The sequence below is a fragment of the Tupaia chinensis genome, unplaced genomic scaffold (assembly GCF_000334495.1).
Source record: "Tupaia chinensis unplaced genomic scaffold, TupChi_1.0 Scaffold141389_1, whole genome shotgun sequence".
In the NCBI taxonomy this organism is placed as follows: Eukaryota; Metazoa; Chordata; class Mammalia; order Scandentia; family Tupaiidae; genus Tupaia; species Tupaia belangeri.
Genome location: NW_006201251.1, coordinates 495,945 through 504,049, shown reverse-complemented (window position 1 = coordinate 504,049; position 8,105 = coordinate 495,945). Strand labels below are relative to the sequence as shown.

The 8,105-nt window shown below is 49.1% G+C and overlaps 1 protein-coding gene across 1 annotated transcript in view; it reads right to left on the bottom strand.

Annotated features, from left to right (window-relative positions):
- The window catches only part of PCP4L1 (Purkinje cell protein 4 like 1), a 40,815-nt gene that overhangs the window by 31,574 nt on the left and 1,136 nt on the right, over positions 1-8,105 (bottom strand). The gene's annotated exons all lie outside the window — the stretch shown is intronic.

Genomic DNA, 8,105 nt, shown 5'->3' with positions numbered 1-8,105 from the left:
TTTAAGCCGCTGGGTCCGGGACTTGAACTGCAGTCGACTACATGGGAGTCCAGTGACATAGCCATTATGCTATTCTGCTGGTCCCAAAACAAAATAACTCTTAAAAAAAAAAAAAGGGAGGGGAGGGATTGGAATAAATAAATAGAGTTAAATAAAATAATTTTATTTAAAAAAAAAAGAGGGATCAAAGGTTGTTAACAGCAGCAACAAGCAAAATGAAGGATCACCTCATTGTACCTGAGCTGTCTCTGCCCTGTCTTGGCATGACCAATCATGCTGTGCAACTGAAAACCCTCTAATAAACACATCACTGCCAGAATCACTTTGTGCCAACGAACAGGCACAGGTACTCAGAATCTGTCCTGTAGTCCAGGGCAGGGAAACATACCAGGGGCCCGAGTCCTAAAAATACTAAATGTGAGCCTAAAAAAGGCCCCTTTCTTGCTTTTTATTGACGCAAGTCCTAGGCTTTAGCAGCTCCCCGCTTGCTCCAGAAGCATAGGAAGTGAAGGGGAACAGGAGTTAGTAACAAAGGGCTTTGGCGCCCCCAGGAAATGTTCCCCCCCCTGACATCGTCCTCCCCAATGTTAAATGAAGGTCATTGCTAAAGGACCTCACAGAGGCCTCTGGGATCCCCTGCTGCCCCGGAAGCCCCTAGACTGCTGTTTTTGGAGCACTGCTGGAACGGTTTCAATTCTTTCAGTGCAGCAACCAGCTGCAGTCCTCAAAGAGCTTCAGAAAGACTCGCTCAAGGTCACCATCAAGATAAAAACAGAAAAAGAACCAGGAATCCCTACTCCAGGTTCTACTTACACACATTCCTCTCCTAATACCGGGGCTGTATCTCAGAGGTCTCTGCAGAAAGGAACAGAACTTAAACAGCCCTAGGTCCAGGCCCCCTGGCTTGTCCCTCTCCCCTTAACCACCCCACCGTTTCCTGGAATAGCTGTACCCCCCACTGGAGTCACAGGCAGAATTCCTTGGCCATGCCAGCTCATGGTACGCAGTGAGTCAACAGCCCCAGCCCGTTCCCCCCAGCACGGGCTGCCACAGTTTAATGAGTGGTTATTTGCGGTATTCGGCACGCAGCTTGGAGCAGAGCTTTCACCCCATCCTGGGGGAGAGGGTGAGGGGGGAGAGTGGTACCAAGACATCAGTTATTACTATAATCTCCGATGTGCATCCCACCCATGGCGGTAATGTCCCAAAATAAACGTATTAATCCCCCCACAGCCTACAAAGCACTCAGCTGGAGGGCTTTGTGTGGGAGGGAGGCAGCACAGAGGACGAGGACAACAGAACGGTAAATGGCACCTCTGGTCCCTGGGTGGGGGGTGTCGGGAAACCTAGGTGGGCATGCCTTCAGAATCAGCCCGGAGGGAAGTAGAACTCAGGCTGCAGTGAGGAGGCTGTGACCGAATGCAGGTTTCTAGGCACGTGTTTACAGGCACCTTGTAGGCATGGATGCAGCTCTCTTGGAAAAAGTCACTTTGGTCTGCTTCTGACTTAGCTTAGTCTTACAACTAAAATCATTCTGGGGATGGGACCAGCAGGGGGTGTGGTGGTTAAGGTGTTGGACTCCCAAACGTCTGACCATGGTTTGAGTCCCAGACCTGGCAGCTTGCTTTTTCACTCTTCCTCTCTCTCCAGTAAGTGCATGGGCCCTATACCAAATGAAAAAATAAGTAATAATAAAGTAACTAAATAATTCTTTTTAAAAAATAGTTCTGGGACAAGACAAAACATATTGAACACCCGGTGCATTATGTTTTTGTGGGTTTGTTTGTTTGTTTGGATTTCTTTTTCTGGATAGTTTTTTGCTGTAGGGCACATGCACTCACCAGAAAGAGAGAGACAGAGAGACAGAACACGAGAAATCACCCCCCAGGGGAGATGGCCATGCCGCAATCCCTTCTCCTCTCAGGATCTTGGGCACGCACACACACGTGCCCAGCATGAGTTTAAGCCACCAGGTGCCGGACTCGAACCGTGGTCACCTGCATGGGAGTCCAGAGACATAGCCTTGACGCTAACTGCTGGTCCCCACCCGGTGCATTTTGAACACCAGATCCGGTAGTGTATAGATTTAGAAAATCTTGCACGTAGGACTCTGGAATCCCAGTAAGCTTTCATCATTTACCTTGCCAGTCGGATGCATTCTTCCCTCCCTCTCTGACCCTACTCCTCCCAAAGCACTCCTGGCTTGGAAGACTGATCACCAGGTGTGTCCATTTTACTCAGACACCTGCTTTCCGACGCTGGGCCCTCCAAGCCAAATCAAGTGCAAAGAATCACTCTCCTAGTTCCAGGCTAGATTTCGGAAAGAAAACCTCTCCTCCTGGGCCTTGACACTTTCTATTTATAGGACTCAGTGACGGGCACCCAAAACTGAGAACCCAGGGAAACAGGACCCTGGGCTTTCTCCTCCCCTTACTCCTACTAGTTTACCTACTCCAGTCTAGCACATTCACTGTGTCTTTTTTTTCTTTTTTTCTATTTGCTAGAGGATGCACGTGCTCACCAGAGAAAGAGAGAGAAGGAGCGAGAAAGTGAGAAAATGAGAAAGCACCCCACTGGAGGGTGGTCATGTTGCAATCCCTTCTCTGTTTCTTATTTGGGGATTTTGAACATGCATACGTGTGTGCCCGGCATTTTTTGCAAGCCTCTGGGTTCAAGGCTCTAGCCATACAGTTGGCATTGTGGAATCTAGTTGCCTTAACCACCGGGGACCAGCTGGCCTGCACCCACTTATTTTTAGGTTTATTTCCTTTTTTGTGAGCGTGAGAGGCAGAGATACAGACCCCCGAACAGGGTCTCAGGATGTAATTCTCCTTCCCCCACTCTCCCCGCCAGATTCATGCCCACCCTCAGCCCGCGTGTACAGCTGAATGAGAAACTGAACCTGTGATCATGCACATGAATCCAGCTTCACCACTGCACCACCCAGCTGACCCCACCACATGCATTTTTAAAAATTATTTTATTCATCATCTTTTTTTTTTTTTAATTTGACCAGAGAGCGAGAGAGAGAGAGGGAAAGTGAGAAAGCAAGCCACCGAGTCTGAACTAAAACCGTGGTCAGTCATGCGGGAGTCTAGCACCTTAACCACCATGCCACCTGGAAGTCCGACTTATGCATTTTTTTTCCCTAAGAATTCATTTATTTATGATTATTATTAACTTAACCAGAGAGAGGGAAAGTGAGAAAGTAATCCACCAAGTCAGGGACTCAAACTGTGGTCGGCCTTGTAGGACACCAGCACCTTAATTACCACACTACCTGCCAGCCCTACCATGTGCATTTTATTTTTTAAAGAATCACTTAATTGGGACCAGCAGTTGGTGTGTAACGGCTATGTCACTGGACTTCCAGGTAGTCGACTATGGTTCGAGTCCCAGACCTGGTGGCTTAAACACACACTGGGCACGTGTGCGTGCGTGCCCAAGATCCCAAGAAAAGAATGGAGGAGAAGGGATTGTGGCATGGCCATCCCCCCTGGGGGGTGATTTCTTGCTTTCTGTCTCTCTGTCTTTCTCTCTCTCTGGCAAGTGCATGTGCCCTATAGCAAAAACCTCTCAAAAAAAAAAAAGAATAAAAAAATCATTTAATTAATTAATTATTATTATTTATTTTTAATATGACCAGGAAGAGAGTGAAAGTGAGAAAGCCACTAGATCTGGGACTTGAACCATGATCAAGTTCATGTGGGGGTCCAGTGCCTTAACCACCATGCCACCACATGCATTTGTTTTTCTTTTTTTTTTTTTTCTGGAGAGGTTTTTTTGCTATAGGGCGTGTGCGCTCGCCAGACAGACAGAGGGAAATCACCCCCCAGGGGGGATGGCCACGCCGCAATCCCTTCTCCTCCATTCTCCTCTCGGGATCTTGGGCATGCACGCACACATGCCCGGCATGAGTTTAAGCCACCGGGTCCAGGACGCGAACCACGGTCGACTATGTGGGAGTCCAGCGACATAGCCATTATTCCAAGGTGGCTAGGCATCCTGCACAAGGATAGATAGCATTCTACCTAGTATTCTGCCAAAATGTAACCTATTGATAAATCTCATCTCATGTTGGTCTCTCCTCTCTCTCTAGTCTCTTGCTGAGCATTAATTAACTCACACTGCGTATTTTTCTTATAGAAAGAATACGAAATAGAGTCTTGCGTGTAAATCAAATCATCCTCTATTTGCTGGAGTGAGATGTGAAAGGAGTCCTCTGGAAAGTTCTTTTGAGATGGAAGTCAGCAGTACCACGCCCTAGACTTGGTTCTAATAGAGAAGTTTCGGGCCTCCGTCTCCTCACCAGTAAAATGAGAAGCCTGGAGCAGATGATCTTCAAGGTTCCTTAACAAACCTAAAAATATTAGGTCATCTAGAAAGTTGTGACATGTTTTTGTATGCAAAAATACATCATGACTTTCTCAACAACCCAATATATCGCTAACATGCTTTTGACACTGGGTCAGCAGGTGGCATGGTGGTTAAGGTGTTAGATCCCACAGAACTCCACAGTTCGAGTCCTGGGCCAGCAGCCTGAAAATCATTCTGGGTACCTGTGTGCACATGCCCAAAATCCCGAGAGGAGAATGGAAGAGAAGGAATTGCAGAGTGACCATTCTCCCCTAGCGAGCGATTTCTTGCTTTCTCTCTCTCTGTCTGGTGAGTACACATGCCCTATGGCAAAAATCTAAGGAAAAAAAAAAAAAGGTTTGGCTATTTTATTTGAGGTTTTCTTGGTGAAGAATACACCCGCCTTTCTATTTTTTGCAAAACTACATTCCTTTCTTGCCCTAGGATAAAACAGATTCATGAAAGACAAATTGGAAATAGAGACATGTAGAAAGAAAACAGGGGGAGGCACTCATAGGCTCACCACCTTGAGAGGCAATCGCAGATCCTCCTCAGCCCCTTCCCCTGCAACCCTTTCTCCGTTGCTTCCGCCGGTTCAGCCACTCCACAGGCAGGCATGAAAGAAGCATCAGGTTTGTGTACTTGGACTCCAGCCACATTACTTATGGCTGTCTGCCCCTATAGACATCACAGTGCAGCTTGGGGAAAAGAGTTGTCCACATTTCCAGGACACAGGATGACAAAAGCATCTACTTCTACCAGCCAGAGTCTCCTCCTCCAGCAGCTAAAACCAACCACCTAAATGAATAATCAAGAAAGGAATGAGAGGGACCAGCAGGTGGCGTGGTGGTTAAGGTGCTGGACTCTCACATGGCTGACCACGGTCTGAGTCCTGGATCTGGCAATTTGCTTTTTCACTTTCCCTCTGTGTGTGTCTCTCTCTACCTGTCTGGTCAAATAAAAAAAATAATAAACAAATAAATAATTTTTTTAAAAAAAGGAGAAGAGATGAGGAGCAAGCTTGGGGACCAAATTCCAGTTTCCCCTACTTTGGAAGAGAGATGCTTCCTGAGATAGAAGACATTGCAATAAGAAGCAGACACTCTTCTGTTCCGTACATCCCCCAGAACCATGATAAAATACTACTGAGAGGGAAACTTGGACTTCCTCCAAGCGCAGGCTCCCTAACAGGCTCACAGAAGACAGCAGCAGGTTGTCACCCTTCCACTGTGGAGAAGGTTGCAGATGCAGACAGATGTGCACAGGAAAGAGAACATGAGCCCCAAAGTATACTATCCTATTCCTACCAGGTAAGAAGATAGAAGCAGAATAATAAAGGAGGGGGCACCAGTGCTAAGGGCCCCCCTAATGATGATTTCCAGTCAATCTGTCCTTTGCTCCAGCTCCTGCCAGCCAACGTACAGAAGAGGCAGCACGAGGATGGTCCCAGCAACCCATGACCGCATTTCAGCAGAACGACTGCTGCGCCGAGAGATTGCTCCGGCCAGACTCCTCACAGGTGAGAAATGCAACAGGAGCATAGAAGACCCGGAACTCTGGTTTAAGCAGCCAGCTCTGCTCTATGAGAAGGGATGATAGGAAAGAGCCCTCGGGGACTGGAGGCATCTCCCATTCCCATCCTTCACAGAAACTAGGGAAAAGTTGTTCAACTACAGGAGGAAGACTATGATCCGCAGCGATCACGTCCTGTCTGCTGCTGTGGATGCAGACAGGCTGGGGACGAGTCCCTGCAGCTCCTCTGCGCACGAACACGCACACACTCACGGGGAAATGGTCTGCTGCAGTACTGAGTGACAGGAGAGCCACGAAGGCAGACGGCACCAGAGATCCTCCCCGGCAGCTCCGCCAGAACCCGGTGCTGTTAGTTGCTCTAGGTCTAGAGGCTCCTCCCTAGTTTTTGTTCTGCAGTTGCAATGGGAATCTCTTAAGGATATCCCAAATCCTCTCATTCTGTGCAGTTTCTCTGAAGCAAGAAAATGAGCAGGTGGGGGAGGTGAAACTTACATAAGACTCAGGGTACACAAGGCTTTCCTGGACTGGGCACTTCAGCCTGAAGGAGGAGACCCATGGGACTGGGCTGGGAGAAATGAAGCAGTTTGGAGTCTCCCTAGAGTTCCAGGGCTCCGGGCAACACTTCCGTTCTTTATCACAGCTTTTACAAGAGGAAGAAAACAGGCTGGGTCTCAGCCTCGAGGGAAGCAGGGACCCCCTTGGGGATCTGGTTCAGAGACAGCTGGTCTCTGTATACACCCAGGTGGCTGCCTCTGGGTTTTATAAATACTCATCCCTGAAGCCCCGCTTGGCTCTGTATCAGGAGGCAGCTTCGACGGCTAAATTGCAAGGTAGAAGCAGTTCTTTCTGACAGCCGGGGAGGCTGGGCTGGGGTACACTAATGGTCCTCACCCGAAGAGCCTGCTCTCATCTTCCACCGAGCTCCTCATCGAGGCTAGCCAAGTTCACTACTGAGCCAGGAGGGTCCCTGAGACTGGACTTCCCCCCCAAGCACCAAATTGCTTCCTCTGCCATAAAACAGCTTTGTGGCAAATGCCACCCTTCATGCCAGCCCCCAGAGTGTGTCCTACAGAGGGGCTGAGCAGTCCCTGCAAAAGCACCGGCCAGCCACCCATCTGCATGCTGGCATGGCCCCCAGTCACAAACTCCCAGGGGATGGCTTAGATTACAACTTTCAGATTTAGAAACTCGGGTGGAGGGAGTGGTTTGAACCTTAGACCTCAGTGAAAAAAGAGCAAAGAAAATCTCTCTTCTCACGTTAGAGCTGCAAGCAGCAGGAGGAAAGAAGGTTGATCCTTTTTTTCTTTTTCCTTTTCTTTCTGAAAGACATCTATGGTCACAGTCACAGCCAGCCGAGGGAAGGGAAAGCGCTTCGGTCCATCCGCATCCCCCAGACTACCTGGATTTTCCAGGATAAAGTTAGTGGACATAACCACCCAGACAACATGGCAGTTGGCACTGAGGCTCCCTGGGTGACAACTCTTGGAGCCAGCAGAGCTTTCTACAAAGATCTTCATCTTTTTGTGTCTAAACTGGGATCCAGGTTTTGGGGTCCCATTCCTTCACTAAGCCACCTGGGAATTTTCATGCTAGTTTTCTGTATTCTAACTGAGGAAAGAAAAGAAAGAGGGAGATAACACGCAGCTCACGGATGGTCTCCTCTTCCAGGCGTCAGGCGTTTATTACCCGGTTTAATCATTAGAACCGTCAGTATTGTCCCCATTTTACAGATAAAGCTGACACACAGGAAGGCCCCGGAGGCCACCTGGCTAGTGAGCAGGAGGGCTGGGGTCTGGGACATGACTAAAGGAGACCCGGGTACCAGGACAGGGGCTGCAGAGGGCAAGCTTGGCATGCCACTGCCACTGGCCTCCAGGGGAATGAGCATCCCCGTTCCTGGATGTGAAGCTGTGGATGCAGAGACAGTCCAGTTATGGGCGGGCTCTTCCCAAACCCTCTGCTTTGACCCCACCCCACGGACAGCGGTCTTTGAGAAGGATGAATCAGTTAATGGACCCGGTCTGACTGGGATGAACGCCACACAGCCTGCCAGAGACCCGGGAGGTAACACGCACTGCAGAGGGAGGTCCACTCTTGAAGGGGACATCTCCCCAGGAGCATGGGTCCACTATAGGGGCTTCTGGATACCAGAGATGTCCCTCAACACTCCTGGCTGAGAGTGGCAGGCAGGAGGCCCCTTCCTAGAAGGGGAAAGA